Raw genomic sequence first — 18,233 nt, forward strand, 5'->3', positions numbered from 1 at the left:
CGGCGATGGAACCAATCTACGATGAGAAACGTTATTGGATGAGCTTTTGGAAGGATTGCAGGAAACTTAGCTTCGGTTGGTATGTAAGGGGCAGCACCGATTCTGCCGCGCATTCTCAGGATCCCACGGTCGTCTAGAAAGGGCCATGTTTTGTAGATCGGGCTGGATTTGTGAACGCTGCGGTGGCGTTTTTCCGGTGGTCCCTGCGACTCAACAAGGATAGACAGTTCTTCTGGATAGGCTTCTTTCTGAGCGATCTTCCACAGAAGCTCTTCGGCACGTTTCAGTTCATCTTGGGTGAGGGCTCCTCGCTGCAATGGTTTCTGTTTCTTGCTCCGGCAGTAGTTGTCCACGTAGCGGAATACGAATGCGACCGTTCGTTGTAGCTTCGTCCACGAGTTGAAACGGGAAATCTTAATCGGAACGTTCACACGTGTTGTGAAGTGACACATCAAGTTGCTTTCTGAGCGGAGTTCTACTTTTGTCGGCGTAATCGGGCGTTGGACTGGCCACATTTCTTCAGAATCGAAGAGGAAACTTGGTCCCCGGAACCACGGATTATCCGTTGAAAGTTGTGGCCCACTATTCCACTTGGTTGCTTGGTCGGCGACGTTTAGTTTAGTGGGGACCCACCTCCACTCCGTCGGATCGGTGGCTGTTAGGATTTCCCCTATTCGACAGGCAACGAACTTATTGTACCGTCGGTGATCGGACCGAATCCAGGATAACACGGTACTTGAATCACTCCATAGGATTCTTTGAGAAATCGGCAGCTGGGAGTGGTAGCTTTGAAGAGTTTCCAACATTCGAATCCCCAGAACCGCGGCTTTCAATTCGAGTCGCGGGATGGAGAGGGTCTTAAGTGGGGCAACCTTCGTTTTCGAGCCGATGAGTGCCACTTCTACCGCACTGCTTGTCTCCAAGCGCAAGTATGTTGCGCAAGCGTATGCTGCTTCACTGGAGTCACAGAAAATGTGCATCTGCAAACAGTTAGTGTTTTTTGGGATTGCAGATCGAAAGTAGCATCTAGGAATGCGCAGTTTATCCAGTTTTGGAAAAAGACTCGTCCACTGCTGCCACCGTTCGTATAAATCTTCGGATATAGTCTCGTCCCATTCTGTACCTCTGGCCCAGATGTCCTGAATAAGGATTTTGCCGTGAACGAGAAAGAACGAGATCAGCCCTAGTGGATCGAAGAGCGTCATAACCACTTTGACGACCTCGTGCTTCGATGGAATGTGTCCTTGTTCCAGTACCGATCGAAGATCATCTCTCAGCGCGAAAGAATAAGTGAATACGTCCTCTCTGGGCAGCCACTTCATCCCCAGTACCGACTCAAATATTCCTCCTCTTTCTAACGACAAGTGTTTGCTACCTCCTTCGGCAACTTCACCAATTCCTCGCAGAACCTCCACTTTGTTGGACAGGAAGTGCCGCAAAGTGAAACCGCCTTTAGTGTGCAGCATCTTTACCTCATTCACCACCTCTATCGCTTCGTCGATTGTTCTGAAGCTATCCAAATAGTCGTCCACGTAATGCTTATCGACAATTGCCGCAGCAGCTCGAGGGAATTCCGTGGAAAATTCTTGGGCGTTTCGATTTTTCACGTATTGGGCCGAGGTTGGAGAACAGGTCGACCCAAAAGTGGCCACGTCCATGACGTAGACTTGCGGATAATCGGTGGGCTTATCACGGAATATAAACCGTTGAGACTGGCAGTCAGGAAACGGTATTCTTATCTGGTGAAACATCTCCATCAAATCTCCGCAAATGGCGACGGGAAATTGTCGAAATTGACAGAGGACTTCCGGCAGCGGAGTCAGTAGATCCGGTCCTTTAAGGAGCTTGGAGTTGAAGGAGGTTTCTCCTACTTTAGCCGCCGCGTCCCAAATTAGCCTAACCTTGTCCGGCTTTTTTAGACTGGTCACGACACCTAGTGGAAGGTACCAGACGCGACTAGCGTCAACGGAAGTCAATTCGGCGAGGGAAGCTTTGTGCGCATAGCCTTTGCGCTGATAGTCAGCTATCTGGTCCCGCACACGTCTAGCCAGCAGTGGGTCTTTTTGGAGTTTTCGTTCCAAAGCTTCCAGCCGCCGAACAGCCATTGGATAGCTGTCGGGGAAAGCCGGGTCGTCCGCCTTCCAGAGCAATCCCGTTTCGAAGCGGGAACCATCCATCGTTCGTCGTGTCGTCTCACGTAGGATTCTATTCGCGCGTTTGTCTTCTTCAGACTCTAGCTTTTCATTTGAAACGGTCACTCCTGCACTCTCAAGTGTGAAATAATCGCGCATTTGCTCGTTTATTTCCTGATCATGACTGGGCGCCGCCGCCACGTGGAAGTTGACGAAAACTTGGGGGGCTGATTGACCTGGAATACACCCGTAGATACTCCATCCTAAGCGGCACTTGGCCCCAATAGGATCATCTTTACCCCCTTCGCGAAGCTTAAGTGGAACACATAGCCTGAGATTGTCAAGCCCGATCAGAAGCTTTGGTTGAACAAGTTCGTAATCATTTACTGGGAGGCCGCGCAAGTGAGGAAATCGTTGAGAGAGTTCACGGTAGTTTAGAGTCTGAGATGGCAGTACCAAGCTACTAACTGTCCGGGCATGGACCAGTTTGTACCTGGAAGAATTATTTTTTCCCGAGATTTCAGCCTCAATGACGCGCGACTTTGTTTCGATTCGCTTGACATTTCCTGTCCATTGAAGAGTGAGTGCTTTCGTCGGACCCGAAACACCAAGTTTGTCCGCGACGGAATCCTCTATCAGTGTGTACGATGAACCCTCATCGATAAAAGCAAACACAGTTAGTGATTTCCCATTTCCAAAGAGAGTGACCGGTAAGATGCGGAAGAGCGGCCACGAGAGCTCACAAAATGTTACATGGCTTGCTGATATGTTGACATCAGCAGAAGCAGGGAAAGAGTGAAGTAGTGTGTGGTGTTTTTGCCGACACCCTTCTATTCCGCAACCTTGCCATGACCTACAGGGCCATTTGCCGTGGCTGTTGAGGCACGTTCTGCACAGGTTTTTCTGTTGCACGAGCTTCCAGCGCTCATCCAAGTTGGCCGACTTGAACTGCCGACAATCTGCTACCCGGTGCCCGTCTCGCCCACAGGATGCGCAAGGCTTGGCTGGTTTGCTTGAGCTTACATGTGATCCGCCCGAAGTTGAAGGGTTTGATGAATCAGGAGTGTGGGTATGAATGGACCCTGTATCTTTTTGCTTCCGCTTGTCCAACCTAGGAATGCTAGCGAAACCTGGTAGGTCGAAAGTAACTTCACTTGCTGCGTCTACTAGTCCCGACATGAAATTACCGAACGTTTCCAGGTTTACTGTCCGAAAGTGGCTTTTGTAGGTGACCCAGTCCAGTCGTATCGAGCCCGGTAACTTTTCCACTAATTCTCGCATCAAGACCGGATTTGAAAGATGATCACTCTGATCGGCTGCGACGAGGTGGTCCACAAGGTTCTGCACCGAAATGCCAAAATCAATCAAGGTATCTAGTCGGTCATGCCTAGGCGCCGACACGTGATGAATCTTGTCGATTAGTGAATGGATCAAAAGTTCGGGTCGCCCGTAGAGCGTGCGCAGAGTCTTTATGACATGTGACACCCCTGACGGTGAAAGCAATCGGCTCTTAACCGTATCCAAAGCTCGGCCACGTAAACACTTCTGAAGGCGGATGAGGTTTTCTGCATCCGTGTACCCGCAGGCGATTGTAGACTGCTGGAAGCTGCTGATAAAGATGGGCCAGTCTTCAGGATTTCCACTGAATATTGGTAACTCTTTGCCCAGTACTTGGCGCGCAGCGAGGTGTTGCTGTGTAAGCATAGCAGGAACCGAATCCGTCGCCTGTCTACCGCCGGGTTCATGTCTGGATGCATGTTGATTATCCCGATTAGGTTTCGTGTGGATTTGTGGAGTTGATTTGGCCCTATTACCAAATTCACCAGAAAATTCTGACTGCTGCCGAGGTGAGTGGTTACTTTTCAAAGAATGTTCACTCCCATCTAAATGTTCCGCACCAGTTTGATGGTCGAGCCAATCAGACACAATTTGACTGGAATCCGGAATCGATCGACTTTTACTACCTTCTGCTGCTTGCCGAATAATTTCCTGCCGCTTTTGCATCGACTCTCTCCTCAGTTGAGACTGCATCACTTTAAGTTCCTTCTCCTCCTTCAACTTGCGTTCGCGTAGGATTTTTTCTTCTATTGCCAGCTTCTTTTTCTCTTCGAATTGACGTTCAGATTCTTCTAGTTCCTTCTTTTTCATCTCTGCCTGCTCAAGCAGCTCTTGCTCCTGATGACGAAGTTGCTCTTCTGCAATCTTCAACTGGGCTTCCATCATAGTCGCTCGCACGCTCGACGAGACACTAGCAACCGACGTTGCTTGTTGCTTACTTTTCTTCGAACTCGCCCTTGTAACACGAGCAGGCTGTATGTTAACAGCGGAAAGTGGACGTGATTTGGAACTTGTTCCTTGCTTACTGATACACGTTTTACAAATGTATTGGTTATCTTGGAGTTCATCCTTATCGTCGACACCTGCACATTCGAGGTGTTCCCAGCGCTTGCAGACACTGCATTCTATCATCTCAGCCTCCGCGCCATCCGGGGCATCGCAGGACTGGCAGTTGAGTGGACTTACTCGACGGTCTTTCACCATATCGTTACTCCGACACAACATGGTACAAAATTCTTAAAGAATGTACGGGTGAAGTTGTGGGGTTTGACGGATTTCTCCAAATCTCGACAGCAAACGCGAAATGTTGTCTGCGATTAGCTTTAAGCTAAAATTAAATAATTTTATTTGCACGTTAATCATTCCTAATTTTAATTCACTTACAATTTTGGTAAACCGACTATATACGGGTTAACGCGGTGAGTCGTCGGATTCTCTAATTGATCCTGGATGATTTTAGGCTAAGTTAGGTTAAGATAGATTGTTTGCTTAGTTTTAGATTAATTTTAGGTAAATTCCACTTACTTTTACTCTCGTAGGATAAGTTTAGCGGTAAGTTTAATGTAGGTAAATCAATTACGGTATGGAATAATATTTAATAAGTATTAATTTAAATGAATATGATTATTATGATGAGGCACTGCACGAGTCCGCTTTCTTTGCACGTTTTTGCTCTCCTCGTTTTTTCTTTTATCTCGGTTTTATGACAGTTCTTGATCCGTTCTGTCGGTCAGCGAGCTGAAGTGGTCAGCGATGGTCAGTAGAAGCGTTGCGTTTGGACAGCGCTGCTGCAACGGGGGGTTCGTCACCACAGCATGTATTGGGCACTGTACATCGATTTCCGTTCATTATCACGAATAAAAGCCCGACTTAAAACGGCATCGCAGGACACACAACGTGCGGTTGTTCATTTTGAAGAGATGTTTTTTTTTGTTTTCAAATCCTCTGCAATAATGATGTTGGGCTGAAATTGTTATAGAATATTGTTACATGTTGTTTGTAATGTAATTGATTAGGAAATTATTGATTTGATGAAAGATCAAATACTTACTGCTAGCAAACGAATAAAAAGCGACACCAATTGTTCTTCGGAAACAGATAATATCGCTATTGAAAACTTTTGACATATACATATACTCAGGGGTGAGTAAACATCATGGATAGTAACTCAAAACTGAGTAAACATGGTAATTATGAAAATTTGGGTAAATGTTACTCAATTATCCAGTACCCGATAACTCACTTTTTGACATTTTGCATAAGAATACCAAACTGAGTAGATCATAATCAAATTAGAGTTAAAATAAAGCAGCGTGTACTGGTATAAAAGCTTCTTGCATGCCACCAAAGATGACTAGAACAAGATACCTGACTCTTGCAGAATTCATCGGACATGATTGTCGCTGCGCGTAAGCAAAAGTCGAACTAATTTATACACTGTTAATATGATGTATACTTAACGTCAAAATCAAATGACTACAATGCCAAGACATGACTGCTGAAAGGTGAAACAATTTTTTCAGTATTCATGTGGACGACTGTACGGTACTCCCATACGAAAAATGATGATAATGGGTACGAATGCTTAGTTCTCAAACATGAAGCTTTCCGGAAGAATCAAGAATTATCGGCGCATCATTTAGAATTAAGCGTACCATCAGAAATTTTCTGATAACCGCTATGAGCACGCTCTACAGCCAAGTTTTTCACTCTTGCCGATGTTAATAAAGCAAAAATCGGGTGCCCCGGTGAACCTGACTATATGCACAATGGTTCTGAAACCTGGCTTGCAACATATCAAACTTTAAGTTCTGGTAGAATGGGACCTGAAAATAAATATAACTCCTCAATTGACAGTCAATTTCACACTTTTCTTTTCGTACTTTGAAGTGCAAAAATATGGCAATAGCATTAAGCGCAAAAAATGACAATATCATTAATCTGCATTTTATCTTAAGCGTCAAGCTGACCAAACTGCTACACCTTTTTCATATACAATCTTGAACAGCTCAACGATCGATGACGGACTATGCACGATAAATCGGTTTTGCTCATAGTGACAATTTTATGAGAATTTAAGTCATCAGATGGCAGCACTAACCGTCGGAAATCGGTCGTGTTCAAAATGTATGAAAAATATGGAAGTTAGGTATCTTGTTCAGGTTATCTTTGATGCCACAGAAGCATATTGACTTTAAACACAGCACACGTCATATTACATATTAGCTCACATGCGTTCATCGATGGCAGCCAAGCAATGGATCGCAAGTTCGAATCTCATCAAGGACCCAACAAAAAAGATAGTTTAAACAAAAACGGTGGCGTATGACGGCCTTCCGATATAAATTAAAATTTACCCGTAGTATATCCAAGTAAAATAACTAATGAAGTTAATAATGAAAATTATAATAAAAATTACCACAAATAAATATGGTTCAACTAATTTCTTCGAACTTTATTTTTACATTTTGTTTGTGCTAAAATTGCTCAATAAATATCGACTAAACGTTTTTTCCACGCTACTATTCAGCGTGAGCTGCATAAGTATATTCTAATACGCGAAACAAACGTTTTCAAACATTATTATTAAACACGCATTCAACAAGAGCATTTCAACCTTTGCTCGACAGGTTTAACAAATGTTTAATAAATATTTTATTCGAACGAAGGTCGACCACATACAGAACGCTGGTTCAACAAGTGTCCAATACAATATTCTGCTGTTGTTGCTCAAAACCCTCTTCGCCGTTCCTGAACAACTGTGTGTCGGATAATTCCCCAAATTCAACTGAACAACCATTTAACAGAAGTTTTTTATTTTCCATTTCGGTTATTGTAGCCTAATAAAAATGATCGAGTAAATGTTTAGGCAACAATAATTGTTACTTGGGGTTTGCTTAATGCATCAGCGAAAGTGGAAAAACCAGCCCAGAATGAAAACAAGTTATGTTAGAAAACAACAAACAATAACATTTATTTCTTCACTTTGCTTAAATTACTTAAATACTCAACCTGATATCGCCAGAGGGTATCGGATATCACCGCGAGCAATCACACTAGGGATGGGCGATACTGTCTGAGGTATCGATACCTGAGTACTCTAATACTTTTGCACAAAACGATACCGAGTATCGTGGTATCGGTACAGAAAGTATCGATGCCAAAATACTCGATGCTCTCGGTCAAAGTATCGATACCGTTGGCATTGATACTGGTATCGCCTATTCCCAATAGAAGGCATCGGTGGTATCGGTATCGTTTCAAAGTATCGTTGGCAAAGTATCGATACCGCTACTCATCGCCAGCAACGAGTATCGATGCCAAAATACCCGATACTTCGATTCTATGTATCGATACCGTTGGCATCGATACAAGTATCGCCCATCCCTAGTTCACGCTACAGTGAGCTGATATGATTTGACATTTGCTTTGGTAATTGAAAAGAGAAGAAAACAAAAACAGGTCAAAGCTAAAACAAGACAACAAGAGCAATGGGATTAGGATAGAGATGTCAGTTAGTTGGCTCGCACCAACGCGAACTCTCATATGCAATTGTCAACATGTGTGGGATGAAAATAGCAAAAATATTTCCTTCCTTTTTTCTCGCATGCAACGCAAATTGCGAAATTTGTAGGGTTGCGTCAAATGCCTGTTGGCCGCGTTGCCAACTGCTGGAAATGTGGTTATTATTGCCGTAGTCTAAACAAGGCATTAATGCCTTGTTCAGACTTGCGGCGTAGTATCATTTGATATCGCCAGATGATATCGAATATCACCTCGGGTGTTCACACAACAGCAAGCTGATATGATTTGACATTTGATTTGGCAATTGAAAAGAGAAAAAAACAAAAACAGGTCAAAGCAAAAACAAGACAACAAGAGAAATGCACTAGAGGTTTCCCGTCAAAAATTTTAATTCGCTTAAACGATATCTTTTAATTTTTAAAACCGATCATTAAAATTTTTTTTTCTTTGGGGGTTGTAACTATTGAAAAAAAAACCGAAAAAAGCACATTTTTATTTTTTGTTCTGCGATTAGTGTTGAATTTCATTCAATGAGGCAAATAGAGGTGGGGAGATAGCGGTAGAAGAATGCTTATGCTACAAGTTAGAGATGGTCGGGTACGGGTATTTTTACCCGAAACCCGTACCCGACGGGTTCGGGTCGGGTTTCGGGTAACGCCAAAAAATATTTTTCGGGTTCGGGTCGGGTACGGGTAATTTAAAAACCAAGGCTTCGGGTTCGGTTCGGGTACGGGTTTGAAAAATTCTCAACTGGTCGGGTTCGGGTCGGGTACGGGTAGTTCGATTTTCGTGCATTATGAGAATTTAATTATTAACTTTTCAAGCTTAGGTGTTTTCGCTTGGTCTGGGAGGGAGAAACGGATACAAATCTGTGGGAAAGTCAAATGAATCAGAATGAGTTATAAATTTGAACCAGGAGAAAAAAGCACCTTTTAGTAGCAGGTATTGTAATTACTTGAAGGTATCGCCTTACTTGATAAAATATTCAACGCAAGCATAGTTTTGTTTTCAGTGTGGTTACCCAGAATATTTTGGTTTATTTTTACGTAAAATAATAAATTTCATAAACTTTCAGTAATAATCCTGCCAGCGTGTTTCGATTATTAAACTTGCGCTTTCTGGATTTACTTAACCAACTTCTGTTTTATGCAACGACAATTTTGCAGTTGCACCGACAACGTCATCACTGTGGAAGGATGATTGCATTTTACTTGACCGTGGGCTTATTCGAAAAATACTTATCATGATAACATCCATACACACAATAAAATTAATAATATTTTCTGAAACGTAATATTTCTGTCTTTTGGTAAGCTACGAGTTTGAAAAGTTTGCCGATTTTTTCAAGGCATTGTTGTGGTTAAAGCGTGTAATATGTGGAATACCTCCTCCGTAATTATTACTCGGGTATCAATGAAACTGTCGTTTGGCAACAATTTCGAACTATACACTTCATCACGGTTGAATGTTGATTTTCGTTTCACAAAATAGTGAGGCATAAAATTGTAAAACTATTGCAACTCTGCGCAAGTCTGCGAAATCGTGTCAAAGAAATGTGTGAACAAAAAAAAAGTCTGCGGGAATTTATATAAACAAATCTGAAGAAACTGACTAGAAAAATCTGTGTTTTACAGACAAATTTGCACATTTAGTATTCGTGATGTTACTAAAAACTTAGTTCGAGTCATGCTCGGGTTACAGCAGGAAGATAATCGCTGTCAAAAAACGACAAATGTCGGTTTCATCTGTTTCGACCGATTTTTAGTGTAGTATTCGTTTCTTCCTCCCAGGTCTTGGTTTGCACTATGATCAGGAAGTGCCGCATGTACAGAAATATCTGTGTTATACCCAATTTTAGATTCCAGGTTGCTACGATGTGCACATAAAACTCGTCGTTTATTTCAAACTCTACCAGACATGCATTCCTCGTCATTCTCCGTGTTGTTCTAGTAAACTAACATATGGTGGATCCCTTTCCTATAGTGGACCACCCGCCAGATTAATTCATTGTATGTGAAAACTCGAGTGATTTTCAGAAAACTTCCATATGGAAACATCTTGTCCAGCCAGTCTGCATCACAAACACAAATTAGTAAAATAAAGGGGTCCACTATAGGTTAATAAATCCTGATCTTTTAGTTGTTTCTATCTGGTTCATTATAAAGTTATTATGAATCGTTAAAAAAAATCTATTGAATTTTCATTGATCTCTCGAAAACAAAATCAAAAATTTCCAGCATTTTATATGAATCATACGTAGACATACAAAGTAAATAATTGAAATCCTCGATGAATTTTAATATGAGGTAACTAACACGAAAAATGGAACCCAAATTTTCCGCACACAGTTATAAATAGATATTTTGCTGCGTGATAAATATGGTCAAATTTTTTAACATCAGACGAGCGGACGTTCTCAGTGACAGGTGCTACGCTGGATTCAAGGAGATTCAACCAATATGTCGCCTGGAACTCTGGGTTCATTAACATTCGTTCACATGAACAATCGGTTCTAGCCTAACTCCGGCCATCATCTCGAGAAACCACATATAACAATCAGTGCATAAAATGTGCGAGGTAACCAGGAATTTAAAAAAAAAATTTTTAAAAATCCAGGACGGGTCGGGTACGAGTCGGGTACCGGCAATTTCGGGGTATTTTTCTATAGGGTACGGGTCGGGTACGGGTAGTTGGACAACAAAATTTTCGGGTTCGGGTCGGGTACGGGTATTTTAAAGAAACCCGACTTCGGGTTCGGGTCGGGTACGGGTTTGAAAATTCTCGATAAGTCGGGTACGGGTCGGATACGGGTAACAAATTTCCCATACCCGACCATCTCTACTACAAGTGTACAATTATAGTGTTTATGAAGACAATAATAAACCTAACTTAATTAGGCGAAATCTCACACTCGAAACCAGAACCGTGTTGTTCGATTCACGTTGTTTTTCAACCATGACGTTGTTTAGGATTTACTGTCTTATGTTGGCTAACTTTTTTTCCGCACCTTCATGTATATTCATTGAATAATATTGACATCGATTTTCTGGCAGCTGTTTTCAATGTAAATAATCTCAACTAGGAAAAAAACAAATACCTTGAAAAAGCTGTGTGATAAACCTCGATCCCACCCGCGGCAGGAAATGCAGCCGCAGGATAAAGAAATTGGAAAACATTGTAAGTATTTTACGATTATCTAAAACTCTCAAGTTAGTAAAATGTAGATGTTGTGATTTCAGCCAACAAAGTAACGGGACATCTCTGGCGATGCAATTTCCACTTTCGGAACCGCTGCAACGGCAACCTTCAACCGCAGCAGCAGTACCTAAGAATTTAACAACGGGAACTGGAACATAAGAGGCAATCAGTGTTTTCGCAATGTATTCCGCTGGTCGCTTTTGGAAGCGATTCAACCGTAACAACGGTGGCGGACTTAAAGAATCGCTCCTTGCGTTATGGTACTTTCGGAAATAGTGGAAATAGTTATAGTGTTCTGCTGCAATAAATCAGCCAGCTTCGGTGATTACGAAGACTTAAATAAATGTTTTAACGCAGCGACTCTCAACCTTTTTTTGTTTGCGTACCCCTTGGCGATATTTTTCATATCGATTTTTTTTTTTTAACTCTAATATTTATTTAGGCCCAACCGCAAAGCATAACGGGGCCGAATATCTATTGGAGTAGGGAAAAGCCAGCTTGAGTAGAGCCTGTATCCCGACTGCTCCTCCTCAAACAGGCATAAAAACCCTCTCATCTTTTCTCTTTTTTAAATACAATTCAAAAATACATATCATTTAAACCTACGGCTAACAATACCAATAATAAATAAAGTTCTTCTCTGTATGAGTAAATATCAATTCTTAATACTATTCGTTAAGGTGTGATGGCTCCTTATATCTTTAGAAATCAATACTTATATCTATGTTTGGTGGATCATGTCTCTCAGAAAGAAGCGATGATTCATGTGTCTCTAAAAAGATCAATAAAAGAAAAAAAAAGGAACAGAATTAGTGTGAAACTTTTTGATGGAGGTTGTGTTGGAAAAATAAGAAGAAGAAGCAAGGAGATAATCAAATTCGATACTTGATATCTCTTAAAAAGTCATAAATAGGTATTACAAGCGCTGGGTTGCGGCTAGCAAGCGCATCCCGTACTTGCATTGTAAATGTCACTTTCTGTTTTCGGAGAGAATCAATAAGCTTGGTCCTTGCTCTGTGGTACTTAGGGCATACGAAGACTTTATGATCTATATCTTCGTACCCTCCACATTCGCACAGATTACTATCGACTAAGTTTATTCGATAAAGGTGTGCGTTTGCAACATAGTGATTGGACATTAGGCGCGAAATAACTCGAATGAAATCTCGAGTTAAATCTAACCCTTTGAACCAAGCTTTTGTAGACACTTTGGGCGAAATCGAGTGCATCCATCGCCCAAGATCGTCTTTATCCCATTTTTCCTGCCAGTTTGCCAGGGCCAGTTGTCGAGGCAGGTGAAAATACTCGGTATAGATGATCGGTCTATCAAATATATCTCCTTCTATGGCACCCCTTTTCGCTAATAAATCAGCTTCTTCATTGCCTGGGATTGAGCAATGAGAGGGGACCCACACAAAGCAGATAATGAAAGACCGATCAACCAGCACTTCTAATATCCGTCTAATTTCCGGAAGGAAATAGGACGGGTGCTTGACCGGTTTAATCGATCGGAGAGCTTCGATAGAACTGAGGCTGTCCGAGAAGATGAAATAATTGCCTGGTGTCTTGAGCTCGATAATTCGCAGCGAATTGTGTATGGCAGCTAATTCAGCTACATATATGGAGCAAGGCTGTGCCAGTTTGCGGGATATGTGATGATCTGTGTTAAAAACGCCATATCCGGATTGTCCATCCATCACAGATCCGTCCGTGAAAAAGGAGTTCTGTACTGGGAGGTGGCCGAATTTTGCCGAAAATATTGATGGCACAACTGTTGGTTTAAGGTGTTCGGGAATTCCATGGATTTCTTGTTTCATCGTCAAATCAAATACAACAGAAGAATTGTTGAGCGATGTTGAAATCTCACGGGATGGAGCAACAACCGAAGGGTTTATCTCCATGGTCATGAACCGCTGGTATACTGACATACAGGGTTTCTTTTCATATCGATTGTATTGTATTGTATTGGCTTGGAATGTTTTCGCAGAGTGGGAGACAGTAGTGATAGATCATGTTGCGTTAGTCTTGTTTAGGTTTTAAATTAAACTATGGTTTGGTTGATTGCTACAGTAATGTTTTAAAAGCAAGATTGAAAAACAAATGAAGTATTTTAGAGAAACATTGCTTTGTCCGCCATTACTGATTTTTCTTTCGCGTACCCCCTGAAGGCTTTCGAGTACCCCCAGGGGTACGCGTACCCCAGGTTGAGAACCGCTGTACTAGTAGACCAACATTCGCTCATACTCACAATTTTCCGCTAGGCCGGCCGTTGTGAGAAAATGCGAGCTTTTTTGTGTTTTCGTCATACAAAATAAATTCTGATGTGTATTTTCCCTGTTGCTGCTGCTTCAGGCAACATCATTGGACGAAAGTATAATTGAAGTTTTTAGTATGATTTATGAATTAATTAGGATATTCAAATTTTTTACACGTTTTTTCTGCTGAAAATATTTAACTTGCATACAAGTTTGACTGATTAGTATGCAAGTCCTTGCGCAATTTGTCCTTGCGCATTTAACCGCGATGTAATCGTCGAAGCTGGTTGATTTATTGCAGCAACACAATATAAATATATATAACTAGCAGAACACTATAACTACTAACTCACGTAGTTAAATTGTTAGGTACTGCTGCTGCTGTTGAAGGTTGCCGTTGCAGCGGTTCCGACAGTGGGAATTGCACTCGCCAGAGATGTCCGATTACTTTGTTGGCTAAAATCACAACATTTACATTTTATTAACTTGAGAGTTTTGGATAATAGTAAAATACTTACAATGTTTTCGAATTTCTTTACCCTTGCGGCTGCATTTCCTGCCGTGGGTGGGATTGAGGTTTATCGCACAGCTTTTTCAAGGTATCTGTTTATTTTACCTAGTTCAGATTATTTACATCGAAAACAGCTGCCAGAAAATCGATGTAAACATTATTCAATGAGATACATGAAGGTGTGGAAAAAAAGTTAGTCAGCATAAAACTGTAAATCCTAAACAACGTCATGGTTGAAATAAAACGTGAATCAAACAACACGGTTCGTGTTTCGAGTGTGAGATCTCGTCTAATTAAGTTTAGTTTACTATTGTCTTCATAAACACTATAATGGTATACTTGTAGCAAAAGCATTCTTCTACCGCTATCTCCCCATTTTTATTTGCCTCATTGAATGAAATTCACCACTAATCTCAGAGGAAAAAGGGTAAAACGCAAAAAAGTGTGTTCGGCAGGATGGGGTAAAATGTGCTTTTTTCGGTTTTTTTTTTCAATAGTTACAACCCCCAAAAAAAATTCAAATGAGGATCGGTTTTAAAAATTAAAAGACGACGTTTGAGCGAATAAAAAATTTTGATGGGAAACCTCTATTCCAGGATCAGGCTCGTTTTAGAGATTCGAAGCAAGAACTGTGAACGCTTATGCAACCGGAGAAATCTGAGGCAGAAGCATTTAACGGTGAACATAATTTCAGAAGTTCGTTTTTTCATTCAATAGTTTTATACCGCCCTTACGTTTGTTCAATTTGGTGGTTATAGACGTAAAGAGGTACATTAGTGAGTACAATGTTACTTAACAGAACTAACTTAACAACACATGCGCCTCGATTTTGATGATTTAGAGGAATTGGTACAGAAGGATCTGCATAAAAAGGCAACGAAAAAGCTTTTTAGTAGCAGTTGCATTATCTGGCCCGGGAACAACGAATGAGTACGGGTGATAAAATGATACAGATGAGTGTTAGATAGGATTCTTGGATTGATCATCAAAAATCAGCGAGTGATGGTCACGATCATAATTTACTGTTTGTCCGAATAGGGTACAATCCAGATTATAGTGCGTTTTCGCAAAAGTTTTGCGAATATGATCGTCGACCGGTTGAAGAGCATACATACATTGAAGCAAGCATAGATAAGGAAACTTGCCAAACTTCTTGCACATTTGATTGCCGAAGGTGGATTTAGTGTTATCAGTTCAAAGGTAATAAATAGAATGGTAGTTGATGGAAAACGACAAAGTTACGATTTGATTGGCAGGGCAAATTATATTAGGAATTCTACTGATGGAGGAGTAGATTTAATGTCTCGAGGTTTTCATTAAATTCGTCCTAGTTTCAATCTGAAAGAATACAAGGATAGTTTGCCACTATTTCTGAAACATTTTCTGAAAAAAGAAATACAGTCGCAGCAGCAACGAATCAGTCTTTCTGAACGGTTGCTGGACACTTACGAATCGAGAGTTAAGTTTTAGTCTCGTTATTTTACAAGTTGCAGAGAGACTTTTTCGGTGCAGTTCCGAAAGAGTTTTGTCAGGTAATGTGTTATTTAAATCTGCGTGCAGAAGTTTCTTTCATAGTAAATAAAACTTTGCTTGGTTTTGTCAACAATTCCAGCAACAAGAACATGTCAAAAATGACAATGTTGCCAAAAGGTTGGGGTGAATATTATTTTGCAGTGCTGCAAGAACGTAAATTTCCAAACTCAACATTCATGCAAAGTGAAAAATATATTCAACATTCATGCATTTTCAACTTTTCAAAAAATAATAGTAAATAAAATACTTATGAAAAAAAATTGATTTTAGCGCTATTAATCTTTGAATGCAAAGTACTTCGAAAAAAAATATAAAATAGGGGGTAAGGTTCGACGGGAAACGTCTATTATTGTTTTTAGTAACATTTTCAACTTTAAATCATTTCAATCGTATGAATAGGGTTACAATTGATTTATAAAAGAATACCACTGACAATGAAAATTGTTCAGTTTCGTGAGAATAAACGTATTTGCGTAAAAGTGATCCATAATTGTAGCTGACTCATGATTGTGGAGGCACTGTACATATAGTAAATTTAACTACCAGACTACTGTCAACCCTAAAACGATATTATTTTCTGTGTTCCATCGGATTATAGACCATCGCACGATGACGTCACGCATCTAAGTTTGACAGCTACTGGTAACTTTGTTTACCTTCGGGCGATGCAGTTTCGTTCTCAATTATAGCAGAACATTTCAACTGTGATTAAAATGCTCTTTAAATGTTGTGCGTGAAGTGCCAGTACACTATTGTGGCGCCAGCACTAAATTAAAGTTCGGAAGTCGGACTTCCGACTTCCGAACTTTCTTCCGACTTTACAAACACATAGAATAAATGCGTGTTCACGGTGTTCACACAACATGAACTGCGGGAATGATTTCAATGTATTTGTTTTTGTAAGCCGTAGTGACAGCGCAGTGGCGGCTGAGATGGTTGCAGTGTTGCGAGAACAACAAAAATAAACATCGGAAGTGAGGCTGACTGCCAGATCATCAGCGACGATTTGATCATTTTTATTTAAATGCACAATAAAAGCAATTATAAATTGAGCATCATTTCCACTACGTACATGATTGCCCATGTGCTATATGTAAACAAGCCACAATTTTACATCTTTCAATAGACACAGGCCTAATCTACCCGTACAAATAAGATAGTATGATTTTTCCTTCAATCAACAAATCCGGAGTATTTCGTGATAAGGGCGAATCTAACAAACTGTAAACAAATAGAGATTTTACGAAAACGTATGAAGTGAGCTACTATCTACCTTGAAACTTCGAAAAAATAATGTATCTCTTTTCTAACTATTAAAAAGTACGATGTTTGTTAAGGGCGAAATCTACTTTATATCAAAACGAAGTAGAATGAGGAATACGCCCTTTTTGTTATTTACAATAGTAAAGGGCGAAACTTGACTTTGAATGGGCGGAATCAAAGTTGTCAACAAAATAAACATTGAAAGCAAAGGCGTATTCCAATACAATAACGTAAACACGGCGTATAGTAAAGGGCGATACTGTCGAGCAAATGAAAATTAGGCGCACAGTAAAGGGCGATACTGTCGAGCAAATCAAAATAAGGCGCATAGTGAAGGGCGATAATGTCGAGCAGATCTAAATAAGGCGCAAAGTAAAGGGCGAAACTTGCGAGCAGATCGAAAAAGTTACATAGTAAAAGGCGGAACTATAAATTCTCGAATATACAATGTTAAGCGACTGAAATTCAAGTTTTAGGTTTACCATGTACAGAGCTAGAACAATTTTGCTCTTATAAGAGTATTTGGATGACAAATATATTGTTCCACTGTTATTTAGAATTTAAATTTGTAAGTGAAAACTTTGTTTGTCTTTTTTGAGTTTTGTAGTCATTGTAAGATTCGCCCTAATCACGGAGTAGTCCGGAAATCTTATTTGTAAGGGTAGATTACACTTGTAATAATCAAAAAACGAGAAAACTTGGCTTGTTTACAAATGTCACTTGGGCCCTTTTCAATGTTTGGCGAGAAATGTCTTGAAATATCGGACATCACTTTTCTCAGTAGCACAGTTAGTACAGTTAATTCATGAAACGATACAATACAACCCTACAACCCCCAACTTATTGAAGATTTCCAGATGTCGTATATGTATCGATACAGCTTCGCCCTACACGCTCCTTTAATTTTACTCTAAATTGAGCAACTTTGACTCAGTTTTACATTGTCTATTAAAACGTCAAAAATTGAGTAATTTTCGTTTACCGAACTGAGGAACAGTTACTCAGATTGTCATAATTTTCTGCTTTACTCTTTTTTCTTGAGTGGTATTTTTTCTCTTTTTTCTCGAGTGGTATTTCGCTAAAAATAAGTTGTTGTTTGGAAAAACGTGCTGTATTGTTGTTTGAAAAAAGTGTTTTTTATTCGTGTATTAGATTTCTTCCAGTTATAAGAATGGTTATGGATTTTTTGGCATGTGTACTATTTTAAAACCTCGAGTCACAGTTCCCGGGTAACAGTGAACCGTATTGCTGCGGTTTTTAATGAAGCTGCTAAGGCAGAAGATACACTAATGATTTAATAAGGTTTGTTTTTTTATTACATATATGTATATGCAAAATACAAATATTTGAAAAAAACTTGTGATTTTGTTATAATTGTATGCAACAATCCTCTAGCAGTTTCATTCATCAAAAGGATCAAAAGTCAAAACGAGCAGACTGAGTAGCTTTTACTCAGTTTCATTGCAAGCGGTTTTATAA

At 40.4% G+C, this 18,233-nt stretch overlaps 1 protein-coding gene and 2 long non-coding RNA genes across 3 annotated transcripts in view; 2 read left to right on the top strand and 1 right to left on the bottom strand.

Moving 5' to 3' along the window:
- LOC129729727 (homer protein homolog 2) overlaps window positions 1–18,233 on the top strand; it is a 62,840-nt gene that overhangs the window by 12,336 nt on the left and 32,271 nt on the right. The gene's annotated exons all lie outside the window — the stretch shown is intronic.
- Window positions 9,545–11,553, top strand: LOC129729728 (uncharacterized). The gene is made up of 2 exons (XR_008728732.1): window positions 9,545–11,171; window positions 11,234–11,553. It is a non-coding gene; the product is annotated as an uncharacterized LOC129729728 (long non-coding RNA).
- LOC129729729 (uncharacterized) lies at window positions 11,559–14,108 on the bottom strand. The gene is made up of 3 exons (XR_008728733.1): window positions 13,966–14,108; window positions 13,801–13,903; window positions 11,559–11,964 (listed from the first exon to the last, which is right to left on the bottom strand). It is a non-coding gene; the product is annotated as an uncharacterized LOC129729729 (long non-coding RNA).

The sequence above is a fragment of the Wyeomyia smithii genome, chromosome 3 (assembly GCF_029784165.1).
Source record: "Wyeomyia smithii strain HCP4-BCI-WySm-NY-G18 chromosome 3, ASM2978416v1, whole genome shotgun sequence".
In the NCBI taxonomy this organism is placed as follows: domain Eukaryota; kingdom Metazoa; phylum Arthropoda; class Insecta; order Diptera; family Culicidae; genus Wyeomyia; species Wyeomyia smithii.